At 38.5% G+C, this 21368-nt stretch overlaps 1 protein-coding gene across 2 annotated transcripts in view; it reads left to right on the forward strand.

The window, feature by feature from the left end:
- The window catches only part of PIK3R4 (phosphoinositide-3-kinase regulatory subunit 4), a 199683-nt gene that overhangs the window by 99833 nt on the left and 78482 nt on the right, over nt 1-21368 (forward strand). Inside the window, exon 1 of one of the 2 annotated variants that reach the window (XM_049629809.1) lies at nt 1438-1528. The exons of the other annotated variant lie outside the window; for it this stretch is intronic. The gene's annotated coding sequence lies outside the window, so the exon portion shown is untranslated. Of the gene's footprint in view, nt 1-1437; nt 1529-21368 lie in introns of those variants that run through there. 2 annotated transcript variants of the gene reach the window in all.

The raw sequence follows: 21368 nt of genomic DNA on the forward strand, positions 1-21368 counted from the left end.
GTTCATGCTCTGTCTCTCTCTGTCCCAAAAATAAAAATAAAAAACGTTGAAAAAAAAAAAATTAAAAAGAAAGAAATATTAAGCATATGGTTCTCTTTGTTCTCTATACTAGTCCTGTTTACCTCTCTCATTGTAGAAGCAGTTGCTTCCAATGTTGACATATCCTTTATTCGAATGTTGACATATCCTTCCTGTGCATATTTTTATGCTTATGCTTTAGATGTACATATCTATGAAAAATATTTAGAATTGTATGTTTTCAAAGTTTATATAAATGTTATGATACTGCATGGCATCTCATCCACTATCTTGCTTTTCTCACTGAACATTTTGCTTTTGTAATCTATCTATATTGACATATCAAGTTTATTGACTTCACTGGTACATAGTAGTCCATCATTTGAATATACACGAATGTATTTATGTATTCTCTTATTAGTGTACACTTACGTATCTCATTTTTTCCTATTGCAACACAGTAGAATCCTTGAATATGCATGTGGGAGAGTTTCTCTAAGGATATATGTGGAAGCAGAATTCCTGGGCACAGTGTATCATAAATCTTCAACTTCACTAGATATTACCAAATTACTCTCTGATGTGGTTATATTAATTTATATGCTCACAAGCAGGGGTTGCAAGTTCCTATTTCCCCATAGTGAGTGTGATGAGACTTAAATTTTTGTCAAGCTGATGGATATGAAGTGGTATCTCATTGACATTCTAATTCTTTATTTGCCTGATTACTAATTAAGTTGAATATCTTCATATATTTATTGGTCATTCTTTGTTTTTTCTTCTTCTTCTGTGAGTTGTAGGGCAGTGCAGAGGGTCTGAGTGTGTGGGTGGCTTAGTAGGTTAAATGTCTGACTTCAGCTCAGGTCATGATCTCATGGTTCTTGGGTTTGAATCCTGCGTTGAGTCTGTGCTGACAGCTCAGAGTCTGGAGCCTGCTTCGGATTCCGTGTCTCCCTCTCTCTCTGCCCCTCTCCTGTTCGTACTCTGTCTCTCTCTTTCTCTCTCAAAAACAAATAAACATTAATAAAAATATGAATGCATGCCATAGCAAAAATCAAACTTGAAAGGTCACCACAGAATTTCAGAATAGGGCAAACCTTAAATAAATTTAAAAAAATGTCAGAGGGTAATGACTGTAATGGGGATAGTCAGGGACTGGCAGTCCTCACTATCCTTCTCCCCAATTTATATCTTTACCTTAAATCCATGTGACTTCCCATTCTCCTGTACATTTCTTGTGTCAGGTATCCAAGAGAATAATATAAGGCATATCAACTAAAGAAGAAAAATAGAAAACAAACTAAGGATAGCCATAAAAAGTTCTCTGTTCCCTAACAGAGACACTGAAATCTGCTTGGGCTTACGTATTTAGCTTTTAGGCTTTGACTTCACACTCCATAACTTTGCTTTTCAGGGTCTCCACTTCTCTCTTTCCAGTCTCCGAAGGTACATCTTCATTGTCTGGTGTTTTGCGTAGATGAACAGATTATTCTTGGAGGTGGCCTATGTTGTGAGTAAGAACAACACTGGGGCTCTGGAATCAGATACTAATTTGGTTGCTGTTTCTGTCACTTAGTAGCTTTATCAACTTGAAAAAGTTTCTTAACCATCCTAGACTTAGTTTCTTCAAGATAACAATAGTCCCTACTTCATGGTGTTGTAATAATGATTTATGGAGTTAATATATATAAGTACTGAGAACAATTGGGCACAGTAAGTCCTCAATGTCAGTTATAACAAATCATCCTAAAAAACCACATAAATAAAATTATGCTATTTAAATTCAATATTCTTATCTTGAGTGAAGAACTTTGAAAGTCCATATGACATTCCTGTAAGTGGATGTGATGTTTTCCGTGAATAATAGACATAGCAGTAACTTTAGGGTGATTTAAGTGAAAATGATTCAAATGCTAACAGAATTTCAACTTGGTGCTGAGGAAGAGATGACTAAATTATGAAAACTTTCATTCATTCATTCATTCATTCATTCATCAAGCATATATTATGACTTACAACATGCCATGAATGAATGTTCTGCGCAAGACGATGGAGAAATAAAAGGGTTAAATGATGCTTAGTATCTGCCATTAAGAAACATTAAGAAGTTGATAGGGGGAAAAGCTGCATAAGCAAATTAATTAATTCAAGAAATTTTACAACAAGGATACGGTAGGAGCATAAAGGAAAGAGTTGCCAATTCTACATGAACATGTTGGTAAAACTTCCATAGAGAATAGGTAATGAGGAGGGAGACCTCTCCAGTGCCTTTCAACTTCCAATGGGTAGTTGCTGTTGGGTTGAGCCAGCAGGGAGCTCTGGGGTTAAAGGTGGTATTGGAAGAAGAAGCCTGGGAACATAGTCAAGGTAGGAGGGTGCTTGAACCAGGTAGTCTGTGGCTTCATTGTCAGGCCAGAGATGCCAGGTAGTCATTAGGAGGATCCAAAGTCATGGTCAGGATTGTGAAACCTGGTTCAAGGCACAGCCAAGGCCTATCAGGCAATGACAGTGGAGTTGGAGGTACAGCCCAAAGAAATAAGAGGTTTGTTGTCCAAGATCTAGCTGGTGATTTAGGCTCATTCAATCAACGAGCCTCTTTGACTATACTGAGTGCAGGCTTTGGGATAGTATAAAGTTATGTCTGCCAAGGTGAACAGATGTCACCTAATTCGCCATCTCATAAGTCTGGTTTCCTGGTTATTTTTCCTTTTTATTCTAGTTCATGTGGGTGATCTCATCCTTAGCATAATTTTTGCTAATATGCCTAAAATTTAAAAATCCTGCTTAAGAAGAGTCTCATTTCCATTCAGCCATATTCAGACAGTAAAATACATGAGTTCCCTGTATTATGTGAAATGTATCCTGTGGAAATTGTGTTTAGTGGTTTTGGTGTAAAATTGCATCATCCTATTTAAGGGCTTAATGAGGGATTCCGGGGGAAGGTGACCAAACAGTGATGATACAATGTGGAGGGTGGCCCAAAAGGAGAGTTGCTTGATATCTGAGCTACTGGATTAATGGACCTGATTTAAATGCTAGCATAATGTCCAGTAGTGACATCTATCACCTAATGCATGCCTGGTGGAGCAGTGGCCCATTTGGAAAATAACCTGCATCGTATGCCTTGCCTTCTTGTGCTATTAATTTGCTTTCCATGGATCAATGACTGTAAAGTGTGATAAGAATTTTGGCCAGATCAAGAATGAGTTATCAGTATCTATAGAAATGGCCTGCTTTCTGGCAGAGCAGTAATACTCATGTAACTTTGTTGAAGTTCACAACTGGGGAGAGATCATGGAACCCAGGCACGAACTTCGGAAGTCTTTGAAAGCTTCTCATAGAGTTACCTTCTACTTCATGATTTGAGGCTAAATTCAGACGTCGTCCTCTGAAAAATTAGAAACCTCCCAAACCAGCTCATTTAAAATAATATTACTAAATAAAACCTGCAGACAGATTTCTTATCATTAATTCAAAGAACACCTGTCTGTCTCCCTTTATATCTTCTTAATAAATTACTTTTACCCCCTAGACAAAGACATCCTCTGTCACTCTGCCAAGGCCTTACCTACACACTGGATCCACATTAATAGAAGAACACAGATGGATGCTAATTGCTGCCGTAAGAAAATTTAGCCTTCCTGAATATGAGGAAATTAGCTTCTTTGCAGTGTGGGTCTTTCCTGGAATCCATAGTCCGAGATGGCACAAAATTACTCTGAATCTAAGGTATTGAACTGTGCAGGAAGAACCTTGCTCACACACTAAGAATAGTCCTAAAATTCTATATTCTCAACTTCCTACCATAGTGGAAAAGCTTAGGACTGAAGACAGAAGCCAGCTCAGCTTTTTTAAGTCTGTATGACCTGAAGAAGAAGCTGTGTGTGTGTGTGTGTGTGTGTGTGTGTGTGTGTGTGTGTGTGGTGGGAGACAATGGAAGTTTGAATAACAATCCAAAGCAAAGAGGAAGATCTACATAAATGTCATGAGCAGGTGTGTGAGAGGGTATTACGGGGAAATCTTGAGATATGTCATTGCCAGTTATGTGCTTTCCTTTGTCCTGTAGCAATGCACAGGCAAATCAGACACATTTAAAGGGACAGTGTGGGATGTGTTTCCTTTTATTTCCTCTGTTCTGTTCGTTTGGCTTTATGTGTCCTGTTATAATCTGTTTCCAAAGTGAGAAGTAGAATTTTATAATTGTTCTTTCATCCACTCTCTTCCTAGTGAATCGAGCATTGATTGAATCAAGATTTGATGTCCTTGGAAGCCCATGACATCTTCTCAATCTTGGTTCACTGAGGCTCGGCATTGGGGTATGAAGCAGAGGATAGGAGCATGGTGGCCAGCACGTGGTGAAGGCACATGGAAGAGGAGTGTTGGAATACAAGCGATGGGGCAGACTCTGTTATTCAAGTGTTCATAGCAGAGGTCCTCTGCTCTTTAGCATGGGTGGGGGTTTTAGCAACGATGGAGGCTACCACTTTGAGTTTCTCTCTGCCTGTTGACATGTTCTTTGAAGTGTAGATATTTTATCTGAGTACAGACTGGCTCCTAATTGTTATGGTAAGGTAGAGGTTGCTGAGAAATTTTTGTTTAATGTTTATTTATTTGTGAGAGACAGAAAGTGGAGAAGGGAAGAGACAGGGGGACAGAGGATCTGAAGCAGGCTCCATGCTGACAGCAGAGAGTCTGATGTAGGGCTCGAACTCATGAACTGTGAGATTATGACCTGAGCTGAAGTCAGATGCTTAACCAACTGATCCACCCAGGTGCCTCCAGGGTTGCTGGGAATTGTATTGAACTATTATGGTAACTAGATTAGCCTTTATCTGTTAGGAGTGCTATCTCAGCAGTTATAGAAGTGGAGAATCTCTGAACCCAAATTTTGTGCTCTATTGGATAAATGGTCTAGGAAAGGCAGGGAAGGAAGTTGGAAGGTTTTTTTTGAGGTCTTTAAGTAGCATTCTACAAAATAAAAATATAAAGAAGAGTCAGAAGCTACGAGGATTGGCTCTTCTATGGAGAGACATGATTTCCTTGATGATCAAAGAGGCAGTAGCTGGTACATATGTTGGAGGGGGACAGTGGTGGAGAGGGAATACACTTTTTTTTTTTTTTTTTTTTTAGAATAATCACAAGTAGGATAATGTTTTTGTCTGGGGGAGGGGAGAAGTCTGAAATAAAGTCATAAAGTCCATTGCCAGAATATCCCCTTTTAGGTTTAGAGTTGGAAAAGAATGTATTAGATCTTCACATCACCTTGACCTATTCCTAACTCTTAAAGTCTCTGATGATTATGGTTAGAGGTTTTTAAAAATAATTTTATTCATTTATTTTTAAAGTAATATATATGCCCAGTATGGGGCTCAAACCTATAATGCCAAGATCAAAAGTCACAAGTTCCACTGACTGAACCAACAGGTGTCCCAATGGTTAAGGTTTTTTTGTTTTTTTGTTTTTGAATTTTCATTTATTTTTTAAATATCATTTATTGTCAAATTGGCTTACATATAACACCCAGTGCTGATCCCAACAAGTGCCCTCCTCAATGCCCATCACCCATTTTCCCTCCCCCTCCCCCCCACCATCCATTGTCAGTTTGCTCTCTGTGAGAGACTCTTAAGAGTCTCTTGTGGTTTGCCTCCCTCCCTCTCTGTTTGTGACTATATTTCACCTTCCCCTCCCCCATGGTCTTCTGTTAAGTTTCTCAAGACCCACATATGAGTGAAAATATATGATATCTGTCCTTCCCTGACTGACTTATTTCACTCAGCATAGTACCTTCCAGTTCCATCCATGTTGTTGCAAATGGCAGGATTTCATTCTTTCTCATTGCCAAGTAGTATTCCATTGTATATATAAACCACAGCTTCTTTATCCATTCATCAGTTGATGGACATTTAGGCTCTTTCCATAATTTGGCTATTGTTGAAAGCGCTGCTATAAATATTGGGGTACATGTGCCCCAGTGAATCAGCAGTTCTGTATCCCTTGGGTAAATTCCTAGTAGTGCTATTGCTGAGTCGTAGGGTAGTTCTATTTTTAATTTTTTGAGGACCCTCCACACTGTTTCTGGTTAAGATTTTAAATGGAGTCATCTAGGGTGGTTTGTGGATGAGAGTTTTTCAGGTTGTGAAACAGAGCCCATCATCCTAGAGACCAGAGGCTTTTGAATCCTTGACCCCCGGGCCTCTTTAGCAGAGTTCTGGGACTCTAATAAGACCTACAGCATCTTCTTGGTCAGCTGAAAACGGGCTGGATAGCTAAAGAGTTCTTGCAGCAACTATGTCCCAAAGCCTGGTGGTCTCCCATTGTCATCCATTTTAGATTGAGTTTAATGCCTTTGGGGGCCATAGCTAAGCAGGGAGAAGAGAAGACAGGGATTCCACCTCAGGCTGTTAAGAACTTATTTCTTGGTCTGAGCGCACAGTGGGCCTATTGCCATTAGCCAAAGTTTACTCAGATCAAGGAATTTTGTGATACCAGGATTGGTGAAGAGATGAGGCTATCATCTATGTCCTGTGGTTCTCAAGCCTAGAGAATCATCAGAATCACCTGAGGGAGCTTTTAAAATTTACAGAACTTGGAGCCTCTAGAACTTGTTTTACAAAAACAAAAAAATTAACCTTCCTGACATGGTTCTTTTTTTTTTTTTAATGTTTATTTATTTATTAATTTTTTTGAGAGAGAGAGAAGGAGAGAGCGAGTTCAAGTGAGCGAGCATGAGTGGGGGAGGGGCAGAGAGAGAGGGAGACACAGACTCCAAAACAGGCTCCAGGCTCTGAGCTGTCAGCACAGAACTTGACATGGGGCTTGAACCCATGAATTGGGAGATCATGACCTGAGCTGAAGTCAGATGGTTAACCAACTGAGCCACCCAGGCACCCCCTGACATGGTTCTTATTATCAGCCAGGTTTAGGAAACACTATATAAAATAACTTTCAGATCCAGAATGTTGAGAGTCCTGTAATTTAGCAAATTAATGTTCTTGTAAAACTGATGAAGATTGCTGGGGCCCTAAAGATCCAGGGCCCCAGAAGGGTGACATCAGAGGGTAATTAAGTTGAAGCTATTGTCATATTTTATACACATTGAGTTTCACATTCATCTCGATACTTATGGAGGCCCTTGTTTTCTGAAGTAACACCTAGTGATGAGAACTTCCCTTGGGATCCATCAGAGCACCTTTGTGACTGGCAGGTGGATGGGAGGACAACTCCTGGGCTTCCTTCTCTGATGATATTTCCGAGTAGTCATCATGACCTGATGTTCTAAGAGTCTTTCCTGGTTTAGATATGAAGGTGTGTACCTGCCATCTTTTTATTATTTTTTTTAAGAGAGACAGAGACAGTTCAAGTAGGGGAGGGGCAGAGAGAGGGAAAGAGAGAGAATCCCAAGCAGGCTCTGCACTGTCAGCTCAGAACTGGACATGGGGCTTGAACCCACTAACCAGGGAGATCACGACCTGAGCTGAAACCAAGACTCAGAAGCCTAACTGACTGAGCCACCCAGATGCCCCCCCCGCCATCTTTAATTTCATAAGGATGTATTCTCATTTATACCTGAAGTTAAAGATTTTTTTATTGCTTATTTATCTCAGAAAGAAAGAGAGAGAGAGAGAGAGAGTGCAAGCAGGGAAGGGCAGAGAGAGAGGGAGACACAACTCTGAGATGTCAGCACAGACCCCATTGTGGGGCTTGAACTCATGGACTGTGAGATCATGACCTGAGCTGCAGTCAGACACTCAAGTGACTGAGCCACCCAAGTGCCCCTATACCTGAGGTTAGAATACAATAAGGTATAGGAAATCCCTAAGTAATTTTCTTCCCCTTAATTAATAGACCAGGTAGGATCAAATAGGGAGGGAGATGAAAAAAGTATACAATGATCAAGGCAGAAGGAGTAATGGTGATGGTAGAGATGATGGTCAGCTTGGTTCATTGGTGATGGTCATGGTGTAGGAATGGTGGTTATAATTCAGGCAAACGCCTGAGATAGTAGCTATTGCCAGGGGCTGGCTTTTTTGATCTTTTTCTCATGATAAGTAGTGAGTCAGCTACTTTTAAAAGGCTAAGAACAGAGTGAACAATATAAATCAAAGTTTTATAAATTAAATATTTCCAGTTTGACTCACACTATCATTTCAGTGGCATTAAATCTTTATTTCTGAATGACCTTTCCTTGTCAGTGATGGAATATTTTAGCCTTAAGTCACTCTGCCCTGTTTGCCTCTGTAACATACAGTTACTTTGCAAAGGAACACCTAAATGATTACTGGAACTCATTTAAAGAGTCATTTTGTTATGAGTAATTGGCACATGTGACAATTTACTAAATATTTCTATTTTTCATCAGATAAAATTTTTTAGACTGAGAGTTCTAAGAGAAATATACTATACCATGCCTGAGGCGACATAGCTCATTAAGAATAAATTTAAGACATTTAAGTTTAATATTTTAAAATATTAAAAGATAAATTATATATTTCATTTTTCCCTCAGGATATTGACAGATTATTCAGTTAGGAAATGAAAATTAATAGCAAAAATGTGATAATAACATTCAAGATATTAAAATGACAGAAATAACATTTTGTAGCAACATGAAAGTTTTTCTCTTTGAAATTTAAAAATGCTGAAGATAGGGTACCAGAAAAAACCAGAATGCTTATGAAAGAGAATAGTTTCATGTAAAGCCGATTAAAATGTACATTCTACTACATACTCTCCAATAAAAAACCCTAGAAACAGCTTAATCCAATAACTTAAATTATTCTAATTTTCCTATGCTTGTTTTTAGTATTCTTTTTTTGTCATTATCATCATCATCCTGTTATTTTTTTGTTGAGCAACTATATGTTTGGCACTACACTGGACATTTTATATAGATGATTCCTCTTAATGCTCACAAGAGCCTGTGTGATGTCTGTAATTGTCTCACTTTTACAGATGTAGAAACTGAGGCTTAGAGGTTTTTAAACAATTGATTCAAGGGCACAGACCCAGTAAGTGATGGAGATAGGGATGAAGCCGAGATCTGATTAAGATCAAGATTAAATTCTTAACTACTATGAGATTCTTGTGCACAAACATACATGTTTTTTTTTAACAGAGTATCTGAATTCTATTTTGTTTTCACTTAACAGTATCACAAACATTTTTCACGTTCGCTACACAATCTTAATCATCCTAACAACCTGTGAACATTGGCCAGGATCCTCCACTGGGATGCACTGCCCTCTAGTGGAATTCTGTTCATAAAGCTCTTTTCACCCTTTCCCCAGCCCCCAGGATGAAAAGAGGTTTTCTACTGCATCAGTCTCTATAGTTACTATTTTATTTTAATTAGAATAAAATATTAAAAAGTCTTTTTTCCTGTCTTCTTTAATATGATTATTTCCAATGGGCAGGGGGTGGGAAAATCAAGAGAACCTCAGAGAAGCTCAGACATGCACTGTAAGGAATGAGATAAGGATTCATTGTTCTTGGCATTGAAATCAACATGGCTTCTCTGTTCCCTGAAGTAACAGGATATTTCAAGCATCTTCCTTCAAATTACATTAACGGCTTGAGGACATGTCCTTCAGTGTTAGGACTAGCACTGAAAGACAAAGTAGACTCTCTTAGGATCCATACCAAACTTGAAAATACATTTACATCATAGGGAATTAAAACAGATCAGAATGTGTTATCCTCTGGGCTGGCATTAATTTTTCAGTGTTACATATTTCTCTAATGAATATCTTTCACTTTAATACTGTTAAAAATCATCATAGTATTAAAATGCATAATTGTGTGGCTTTGGTTAGGAAAGACTTGGGTTAATATTGTATTGTTTCGGAGAAAACAACAGGAATAGTTTTTTTGATTTTTTCAAGTGAATTAGGCCATTATTTCTGCTATTGTTCATAAAAAAAAAAAAAGAAAAAAAAATCCCTGAGCAAAATTGCTGATGCTATCTCCTGGAAAAGGGCTGACTGGTGAGTTGTAATTGTTTTGTGTGCAGCCAGTGGGGCATACTGTGGAGAGGAGGGGGAAACCTGCCCGTTTTATCTTTATTCGAGAGCTGCCTCTTTAAAATTAGATGCCTTTTTACGCTTAGTGAATGACCAATAGGAAAAAGGAAGAACAGCAAGGACAGGCTTATATAGCATGTATAGTACTTAATAAAAGATAAGAGTTGTTCAAGGGTCCTTAAGGAAATTACATCTCTTCATGCCCTATATTAAAATTGTTGATTTCCTCTGAGCTTAGATTTCAGGAGGAGGGAGAGGATGGTGAAAAACAGACAAAAACATTTTTTAAGACAAATGGGCTAACAAGTAGTTCACAAATAACGTACTCATACAAAGGGTAACAAGCCTATGACAAAAATGCCCTTTAGGTGTAGAGGTATAAGGTAGGTAAAAATAATGGAATATATATTTAATAGACTCATTTCATTCCCTGAGAGTTTTTTCTTTCTGTCCAGTTTTCTTGAGGTATATTTGACATGTAACATTGTATGAGTTTAAGGTGTTGACTTGATGCATATTGTAAATGATTAGCTCCACAGTGTTAGCTAACACCTTCATAATCTTGTATAATTGCCATTTCTTTTTATGGTGAAACATTTTATAGCTACTCTCTTAACAACTGCCTAGCACACAATACAGTAATGTTAACTATAGTCACCTTACTGTATGTTAGATCCCCAAAACTTACTCATCTTATCACCAGAAGTGTATACCCTTTGACCAACACCTGCCTATTTCCCCTATCACCCAGCCCCTGGTAACTACTACTCAATTCTTTTTCATGAGTTTGGCTTTTTTAGTGATATCATACAGTATTTGTCTTTCTCTGTCTTATTTCACTTAGCATAATGCCTTTGAGATCTATCTGTGTTGTCATAAATGCCAGGATTTCTTTCTTTCTCATGGCTGAATGACATTCCATTGTGTGTACATACCACATTTCTTTATACATTCATTTGCTAATGGATATTTAGGCTGTTTCCCAATCTTGGCTATGATGAATATATTGTAATGAATATGGGAGTGCAGATAGCTCTTTGATATCTTGATTTCATTACCCAGAAGTAGGATTGCTGGATCACCTGGTAGTTTTTTGTTTTTTTTTTTTGTCCAAACTCCAGACAGTTTCCCATAGTGGCTTTACCATGACCAATTTACATTCCCACAAGCAGTGAACAAGGATTTCCTTTTCTACACGCCCTCACCAACACTTGTTGTCTCTTGTCTTTTTTACCATAGCCATTTTAATAGGTATCACGTGATAACTCCTTCAAGTTTTGATTTGTATTTCCCTGATGATTAGTGATGTTGAGCACCTTTTCATGTGTCTGTTGATCATCTGCATGTCTTTGGAAAAATCTGTATTCAGTTCCTCTGACCATTTTGTAATTGGATTGTTTGTTTTTGCTATTTAATTGTGTGGGTTCTTTATATATTTTGGATATTTACCCCTTATCAGATATATGATTTGTAAATATTTTCTTCCATTCTTAAGTTGCCTTTTCATTTTGTTGGATTTTGTTTTGCTCTGCAGTAGCTTTTTGAAAAAAAATATTTTTTTAACGTTTATTTATTTTTGAGACAGAGAGAGACAGAGCATGAACAGGGGAGGGGCAGAGAGAGAGGGAGACACAGAATCTGAAACAGGCTCCAGGCTCTGAGCTGTCAGCACAGAGCCCGACGCGGGGCTCGAACTCACGGACCGTGAGATCATGACCTGAGCCGAAGTCAGACGCTTAACCGACCAAGCCACCCAGGCGCCCCTGCAGTAGCTTTTTGTTTGATGTAGTCTCACTTATTCCTTTTTGCTTTTGTTGCCTATGCTTTTGGTGTCATATCCAAAAAACCACTTCTAAGATCAATGCCAAAGAGCTTTTCCCCTATATTTTCTTTTAGGAGTTATCTGGTTTTAGGTCAAATTGAAGTCTTTAATCCATTTTGAGTTAATTTTTGTGAGTGGTGTAAGATAGACGTCCAATTTCATTCTACATGAGTTTATCCAATTTTTCCATTATCATTTATTGAAGAAACAATCCTTTCCCTACAGTGTTTTCTTGGCTCCTTTGTCAAATATTAGTTAACCATATATGCAAGGGTTAGTTTCTTGGTTCTCTGTTCTGCTCCATTGGTATGTGTCCATTTAAAAATTTTTGTTTAAGTTTATATATTTATTTTGAGAGAGACAGAGAGAGGGAGCAGAGGAGGGGCAGAGAGAGAGGGAGAGAGAGAATCTCAAGCAGGCTCCGCACTGTCAGCGTGGAACCCAACGTGGGGCTCAAACTCACAAACTGTAAGATCATGACCTGAGGCGAAACCAAGAGTCAGATGCTTAACTGACTGAGCCACCCAGGGGCCCCAGGATGTGTCCATTTTATGCCAGTACCATAGTAATTTTATTACTGTGGCTTTATAGTATAGTTTGAAATCAGGAAGTTTATGCCTCCAGCTTTGTTCTTCTTTCTCAGAATTGCTTTGGCTATTTGGGGTCTTTTGTGGTTCCATACAAATTTGAGGATTGGCTTGTCTATTTCTATGAAAAATTGTCATTAGACTTTTGATAAGGATTACATTGAATCTATAGATGGCTTTGGGTAGTGTGGACATTTTAACAATATAAATTCTTTTGTTCCACAAACAGGGGGTCTTTCTATTTATTCATGTCCGCCGAGAGTTGATGTTCATTCAGTATATCCTATTTGGAATCAAGGTTTGATTAAGTAACGACCTTTGCTATTTGTAGATCATAAATAACACATAATATCAAATATCAAAGTAAATGTTTCAGTTGGAAGACTTTCAGGATTTTGATGTTTTCTATAGGTCCCTCTACTTTCTGTCTTATTATTTTAAATACATATAGAGTGCTAATACTCTAAGACATGATTCCTCAACCTGTTTTGAGGCTAATTGTGTGTGTGTGTGTGTGTGTGTGTGTGTGTGTGTGTGTATGTGTGTGTTCTGTACCTTGTAGGATGTTTAGCAGCATCCCGGGCCTCTAACCACTAGATGTCAGTAGCAACCCTGCCCCTCCCCCCATCTTGTTAAGACAATAAAAAATATCTTTGGACATTGTCAATATCTTCAAAACACTTGTGGCATGGCTGTTTATTAATGAGGTGGGATAACAGTATATATAGTATGGCAGTATAATATAGTATGGTATGTTTTCCAAAGATCCTATCCCAATGTCGTATATATGCTTCACCACACTTGCTCTTCTTGTAAGGTGACCTTGGTATGCCTTCATCGAGAGGTCTATTGATTTTTTTCTCTTGAAACTGGGTGGAACTTTGTGATTACCTTACCCAATATGAGGTGGCGGATGTGACATTGTGTCACTGAGGCTAGATTATAGAAGGCAACACAACTTCCCCTTGGCTCTCTCTCACTGGGGGCCTGAACTTGGAGCCTATCTACTATGTTGTGAGGTCAGCCAGGTCACTTGGAGAGACTGTGTGTGGCTATTGCAGCAGACAACTCCAGCTAGACCTCCACCACAGCCGGGACCAACCTCCAGACACGGGAGTTACAGAGCCTTCAAATGAGTTCAACTGCCAGCCTTTATGTCTCCGCCTGAGACCTCAGACATCGTAGAGATAAGCTCTCCCTGTTTGAATTCCAGGTCCACAGAAACCATGAGAGATAGTAAATTCTTTTTATTTTAAACCACTATGTCTTGAGATAATTTCTTATACAGCAATAGATAATTAAAACATGTAGCTAAACAGCTTCTTCACTATAGAGAACGAACTGGTTATGAGAGGGGAAGTGGGTGGGGAGATGGGTAAAATAGGTGAAGGGGATTAAGAGTACACTTATCATGATGAGAACTGAATAATAGTATATAGAATTGTTGAGTCACTATCTGGTATACCTGAAACTAATATAATATATAATGCTGTGTGTTAACTATATTGGAATTAAAATTAAAAAACTTAAAACATGTAGGTTAAATCAGTTCCCTAATGTGCATTATATACATATATAAGCAATTAAGAGGGTATAATATTACTTGATTAGGATTAGGATTAGCCCCTAATAGTGATGTTATACTGTCTCTCCCTTCAACGCACAGGCATTCCAATTCCTAAAAGAAATAAGTCTCAATCTTCCTGAATTCCATTAAAAACAAAACATTCAAAACAAACATACCTATACTGTAACTACCAGATTCTTCTCTATACCACCATCTTGATCACTAGTCCACAGAAACATCACGATGTTGATTCATGATATGGCAAGCACTGTCAAACTGAATCAATTAACATTTTAGGGGAATTTATATTCCTACAAGCAAACCATATTCAGCTGTTAGAAACACATGAACTAAAGGCCATGAGTTTAGTTTTATTTTTTAAGCCACATGGGCATACTTGCCTGCTACAAACAAGAGACTGTAAAGGTCACACTGTAATATGAAAGTCATCTTCAGTATAATTGCAAACTCAACACTGGTGTCCCCTGGAATTAAGTGACTTTAAAATTCTAGAGTAAAATAAATTCGTTAACTTTTTACAGGATTCTATCAGTTAAAAAAGATTTTTGGTTATAAGTAATAGAAAATCCAGCCAACAGTGGCTTAAACAAATGTTTGTTTTTCTCATGCAATCAGAAATTTGAAGACTGGGACCACTGACATTGGTTCAGAGGCTTGACCACTATTAGGGCCAACATTATTGGGATTATCTTTGCCTTTCCCTCATGCCTCTTCATCATGGTAATATTATAGATACTATAGCTCTGAAGATCTCATATGTCATCAATGTTGGAAGGTCAGAGGGGAAAAGGTGGTGCCAGCAGATTTCTCCTTGTATCTTGTTGGACAAAAAAAATCCCATGGCCATTCCTAGTGCAAGGGAGACTGGGAAGACAAATATACAGCTTTCACAACCTCTGTGCAAGAGGCAGGCAACGGAGAAGTTTGTTGGAGGAGTCTGAAGTGTCTGAAATGACTTCAGAAATGATCATTTATCTTGGTCAAATATTCATAAAAACATTGACCAATACAATGTATAGATATATAAGGTCTTCTATATACTCATAAGCTCATCCATCTTATTATACATATACATACATATGGATGTATACATCCATATACATTATACATCTCAGGTTTCCAAACTGGGTGAAATTTTCATTGGTTAATCAATATATATAGTACGAGCCCATTTTTGTGAAAAATAAATATGAACAACTAGAAATTAAAAACAATGCGGAAGAATAGCTACACACTAAAGTATTACCAGACTTATACATCTGTCCCTTTTTTATGTTTTCTCACATATCTATAATAAAACATATTAACTGTAAGACAAAAGAGTAATACATATAGAAAATTAGCATTTAAAATTTTAACTTTAAAAAATATAAACCAATGAGAGAGAATTTCTTTTAACATTGGTATATTGTCTTTCAAATGGATAGACCCACGCATTTGAATGCGTAAAAATCCTATACATGTTGGCATTATCTCATTTAGTACCATTATATCTCATTATCTCAGTCATGTTGTAATGGTGCTACAGGGACTCTTCATTTCTCGTGTATTTATTATCTAATGCCCAAAGTTACAATGCTGAGCATAAGAACAACGATCATAAAAAAAACTCATTAATGAACAGACCACCAATAAACTTACTGCCTGGTCAAATATTGTTGTGTACTCAAAAACTAGCACATGTTCTTGTTTAACACATCAGTATCTTTGTGTTTCTCATCTACTACTTTTGACTTACTGAGAATGTGATCTTAGGTAAGTTATTTACCTCTGTCTCCATTTTATCTTCTGAAAAATGGGGATGTAATGGCATCTACTTTATGGAATTAATTGGCAGTTTAAATGAATTAATATCTGGCATGTTTTAAGCCCTATATAAGTGGGAGCTTTTATTATTTTTTTCAAGATTTTATTTAAATTCCAGTTAGTTAACATACAGTGTAATATTAGTTTCAGGGGCAGAATTTAGTGATTCATCACTTACATATAGCACCCAGTGCTTATCACAACATATGCTGTCCTTAATGCCCCTCACCCATTTAACCCATTCCCCTTCCAACCTCCCCTCCAGTAACCCTCAGTTTGTTCTCTGTGGTTAAGAGTCTGTTTCCTGGTTCACCTCTCTCTCTCTTTTTTCTCTCCTGTGTTCATCTGTTTTGTTTTTTAAATTCCACGTATGGGTGAAATCATACGGTATTTGTCTTTCTCTAACTGATATATATATATATACATATGTATATATATATATATATATACATATGTATATATATGTATGTATATACACCACATCTTCCTTATCCATTCATCAATTAATGGACATTTGGGCTCTTTCTATAATTTGGCTATTGTTGATAAGGCTGCTATAAACATCTGGATGCATGTATACTTTGAATCAGTATTTTTGTATACTTTGGATAAATACCTAGTAATGCAATTTCTGGATCATAGGGTAGTTCTATTTTAATTTTTTGAGGAAACTCCATACTGTTTTCCAGAGTGGCTACACCAGTTTGTACTCCCACCAACAGTGTAAGAGGGTTCCCCTTTCTCCACATCCTCGCCAACATCTGTAGTTTCCTGTGTTGTTAATTTTAGCCATTCTGACTGGTGTAAGATAATATCTCATAGTAGTTTTGATTTGTGTTTCCCTGATGATGAGTGATGTTGAGCATCTTTTCTTGTGTCTGTTAGTCATCTGTATGTCTTCTTTGGAAAAATGTCTGTTCATGTCTTTTGCCCACTTTTTAACTGGATTATTTGGTATTTGGGTGTTGAGTTTTATAAATTCTTTATAGATTTTGGAAACTAATCCTTTATCAGGTATGTCATTTGCAAATATCTTCTCCTATTCTGAAGGTTGCCTTTTAGTTTTGTTTCCCTTGCCTCTAGAGATGTGCCTAGTAAGAAGTTGCTGTGGCCGAGGTCAAAAAGGTTGCTGCCTGTGTTTTCCTCTAGGATTTTTATGGTTTCCTGTTTCACATTTAGGTCTTTCATCCATTTTGAGCTTATTTTTGTGTATGGTGTAAGAAAGTGGTCCAGTTTTGTTCTTTTGCATGTTGCTGTCCAGTTTTCCCATCACCAATTGTTGAAGAGACTGTCTTTTTTTGATTGGATATTCTTTCCTACTTTGTCGAGGATTAGTTGACCATACAGTTGTGGGTCCATTTCTGAGTTTTCTATTCTGTTCCATTGATCTATGTGCCTGTTTTTGTGCCAGTACCATACTGTCTTGATCACTACAGCTTTGTTATGTAACTTGAAATCTGGAATTATGATGTCTCCAGCTTTGTTTTTCTTTTTCAAGATTTCTTTAGCTATTTGGGGTCTTTTGTGGTTCCATACAAATTTTAGGATTGTTTGTTCCAGCTCTGTGAAAAATATTGGTGATATTGTGATAGGGATTGCATTAAATGTGTGGATTGCTTTGGGTAATGTAGACATTTTAACAATATTTTTTCTTCTAATCCATGAGCATGGAATGGTTTTCCATTTATTTGTATCATCTTCAATATATTTTATCAGTTTTCTACACTTTTCAGAATACAGATATTTTACCTCTTTGGTTAGGTTTATTCCTAGATATCTTATGGTGTTTAGCACAATTGTAAATGGGATTGATTCCTTGATTTCTCTTTCTGCTGCTTCCATTATTAGTGTGTAGAAATGCAACAGATTTCTGTGCACTGATTTTGTATCCTGCAACTTTACTGAATTTGTGTATCAGTTCTAGCAATTTTTTGGTGGAGTCTTTAGCGTTTTCTACATGAAGTTTTCCAGTACTATGTTAAATAACAGTGGTGAGAGTGGACATCCCTGTCTTGTTCCTTACCGTAGGGGAAAGCTCTCAATTCTTCCCCATTGAGTATGATATTAGCTACCAATCTTTCATATATGGCCTTTGTGATGTTAGGGTATGGTATATTCCCTCTGTCCCTATGTTGTTGAGGGGTTTTATCTTGAATTGATGTTGTACTTTGTCAAATGCTTTTTCTCTCTCTTCTTCTTCTGGGACTCCTATGATATGAATGTTACTATATTTGATGGGGTCTCTGAGTTCCCTAAGTCTACTCTTGTGATCCATGATTTTCCTTTCTCTCTTTTGTTCAGCTTCATTATTTTCTATAACCATCTTTAACATCACTTATTCATTCCTCTGTTTCTTCCATCCTTGTGGTCATTACATCCAGCTGGTTTTGAATCTCATTTATTGCATTTTTCATTTCTGCCTGATTGTTTTTTAGCTTTTTATCTTTGCAATAGAGTTTTCCTGATGTCTTCCATAGTTTTCTCAAGCCTAGTGAGTATCCTTATGATTGTTGCCTTAAGTTTTCTATCAGGTATATTACTTATATCTGTTCTGATTAGATCTATGGCTGTGACCTTTTCTTGTTCTTTCTTTTGGGGTGAATAACTGCATCTTGGCATTTTGTCTAGGTCTCTGTCTTCTCTGTGTTAAAAAAGCCTGTTATATTTCTTGTTCCTGAGAGTAATTGCTTTATGAAGAAGAGGTCATATGATGTCCAGGGCCTGGTGCTTCAGGGAATGTCTTGGCATATGCTGTGTGGACTCTACCGCTATGCTTTGGCTGCTCTATCCCTCAGGTCAGTCATTTGCAGAGGTTCTCCTTGCCTGTAGTGGGCAGTATTTGGACCTTGGCCAGAGTATGGCACATTTTAATGAGGTGTGCTCCAGTGCTTGTTAAATGAGATCTCATGCTTCTTCCAGTAGAACTGAAGCCTTGCAGAACTCTATGGTTGGTAGATGTGGTGCATGCAGAGGTTTCTGCTGGTCTTCTGGGGACAGGGTCCACTGTGTTGGCCCTTAGGCACACTTGTAGGAAAAAAGCAGTAACAGCAGGGTGCAAGAGGGCAGGACTTGGTGTAAGCAGGCTGGGCAGCCAGTGTTGGCACTGTTCTATTTACTGAAGTTGGTTTATGCTGAAGGACACAGGAAGGAAATGGCCCCAGCCAGCTTCTTTGTCCCTGGAGAGGGACTCAGTGCTTGCTGCTCTCAGGGAAGCACCCCAGAAGAGCAAATAATTTCCCCTCATGTATCCCAGGCATTTTTCAGATCTCTGTCTTATGTTGTCTCTGGGTTGCTTGCCTGCCTTCTCTCTAGGAGCAGTGCAGAACCCTCTGGATTCTCTCCCAGGCAAGCCTGCTGACTTTTAAAACTCCAACCTTTAGGGACCTGGTGTGGCAGGGACCGGTGCTGGTCCTCTGGGAAAGGGTCTGTCCATGCTGGGACTGTTGCAGGTTTGATCGAGTAAGGGAGCTGTGCCAGAACACAGGCACATGGGATTCGGAGCAAAGCAGGCTAAACAGCCAGTGTCTGGGTTAGCCACTCTCAACAGGTGTGTCCGGGCCTATGTTGAGGGCTGGGGGAGGGAAATGGCAGCTTGGCTCTTTTGACCCTGGAGAGGTGTCTCTGCGAATGCCACCTCTCTCAGATGTGCTCCAAGAAGAGTGAACAATTTCCTCCTCGTATTCCTTAGGTGATCCTCTCAGATCTTGCTGTCAGCCCTAGGGTTGCTTGCTTGCCTTCTCTCCAGGAGCAGGGCAGCACCTTCTGGGCTCTATCCCAGCCAAGCCCACAGACCCCTAAAATCCCAGTCTTGAATCCCCATGGGTTACAAAAACTCATGAAAATCAGTCCCTTTCATTTTCCCAGCCTGCCTTTGGGGAAATGTTCTCCTTGTGCCTTGCCCTGGGTGCCTCTCTCTCTCTTTCTTTCTCTCCCCTCCCCCTTGCCTTTCTCTGCAACCAGGGCTTCCTCCCCTCTGCAACATCCGTGATTCTTTTCTCCCTCAAACCACATCTCCATACTTCCTGCCTTCCTTGATGTGATCTCTTCTCTCCCTTTGGTTATGCAGTTTGTTCTGTCAGTCCTCAGGTTGATTTCTTGTGTATTTAGAATGATTTGATATTTATCTAGCTGTGTTTAAAGGAGAGAAAAGCCTAGGGTCCTCCTACTATGATGCCATCTTAGCTCCCCCCCAACTTAGCAAGTTATTACTACAAGCTCAAGTATAAAAGTCAAAAGGATACTGGATATATGAGCTCAGGGGCCAGGTAAGGGTTTGAGAGAAAAAAAAAATAGCATTATCAGCATATTGATATTTAAATACACAGAACTAGAAAAAGTCACCTAAGAGGGAAGTTAGATGGAGATCAAGTATCTAGAAAAACAGAAGATGCTCTAAGCATACTACTGAATGGGGCCCAACCAGTAGGCACCATATTTGCTGAACCATTTACTCAACACTAGGAAAATTCTATTCATGGTGCCTACTTAACTTGATAACTGGTGTCTTTTCTACAAAGACTCAAAGAAAGAAATCTCACCTTGAAGTTGGTCTAGGAAAATGTGTGGGTTTTTTTCCTATATTAATTAGTCTGTTTTCCTTTACCAGACAATGAGAACTATGTGAACCACAAATTTCCTTTTTGGGATTTGTTGTCGTAATTTCAAAGCTAAATAGAAAACTCATCTGAAGTTAAAGTACTATTTCTTTGCTCCTTTTAATAACCCTTTATTGTTTCCCTTTTCATCATCTGACTTAAACTTGTAAAGTCAGTTTAAATCCTTTGTGGGAGAGAATTGGTACAGGAGTAGAAGTGGAAAAAAAGTGGCAAAGTAGAGGAACGGCACTCTAGATGGATTCTGTTTGCCCACATCCATCATCTCTCACTGTCCTTCTCAGGCCCCTGCAATGGCCTCTTTGCTTCTAACCTGTCAAACTTCTCCCCACCAGGAGGCCTTCACATTTACTCTTTCCTTTGCTTAGAAGATTCTTTCCCCTATTCTTTTTGTAACCAAAACTTGCTCATCTTTCAAGTCCCAGATTAAATGCCAACAGTTCAGGAAGCTCCTCCCTGAATGTACCCCTCCCCCCATTACATCATCTCACACACCCTGTACTTTATCTTATAGGACTTATTATCATTAAAATGATTTGATTTTCAGGACAACTATCATCTTCTTTTAAAAACTTGGTTTAGGGGTGCCTGGGTGGCTCAGTTGGTTAAGCATTCGACTTTGGCTCAGGTCATGATCTCATGGTCTGTGAGTTGGAGCCCCGTGTAGGGCTCTGTGCTGTCAGTTCAGAGCCTGGAGCCTGCTTCACAGTCTGTGTCTTCCTCTCTCTCTCTGCCCCTCCCCCATTCACTCTCTGTCTCTCTCAAAAAATGAATAAACGTTAAAAAAAAAAAAACCAACTTGGTTTAGCCTTTGCATTCCCATTTTTTCAAGAATAAAGTTTCACCTAACATTACACATTTGAAGGTAACTGGGGGCTAGCTCTCTCTCTGTCTACTAACCCCTTATGTAATTAT

The sequence above is a fragment of the Panthera uncia genome, chromosome C2 (assembly GCF_023721935.1).
Source record: "Panthera uncia isolate 11264 chromosome C2, Puncia_PCG_1.0, whole genome shotgun sequence".
NCBI lineage: Eukaryota > Metazoa > Chordata > Mammalia > Carnivora > Felidae > Panthera > Panthera uncia.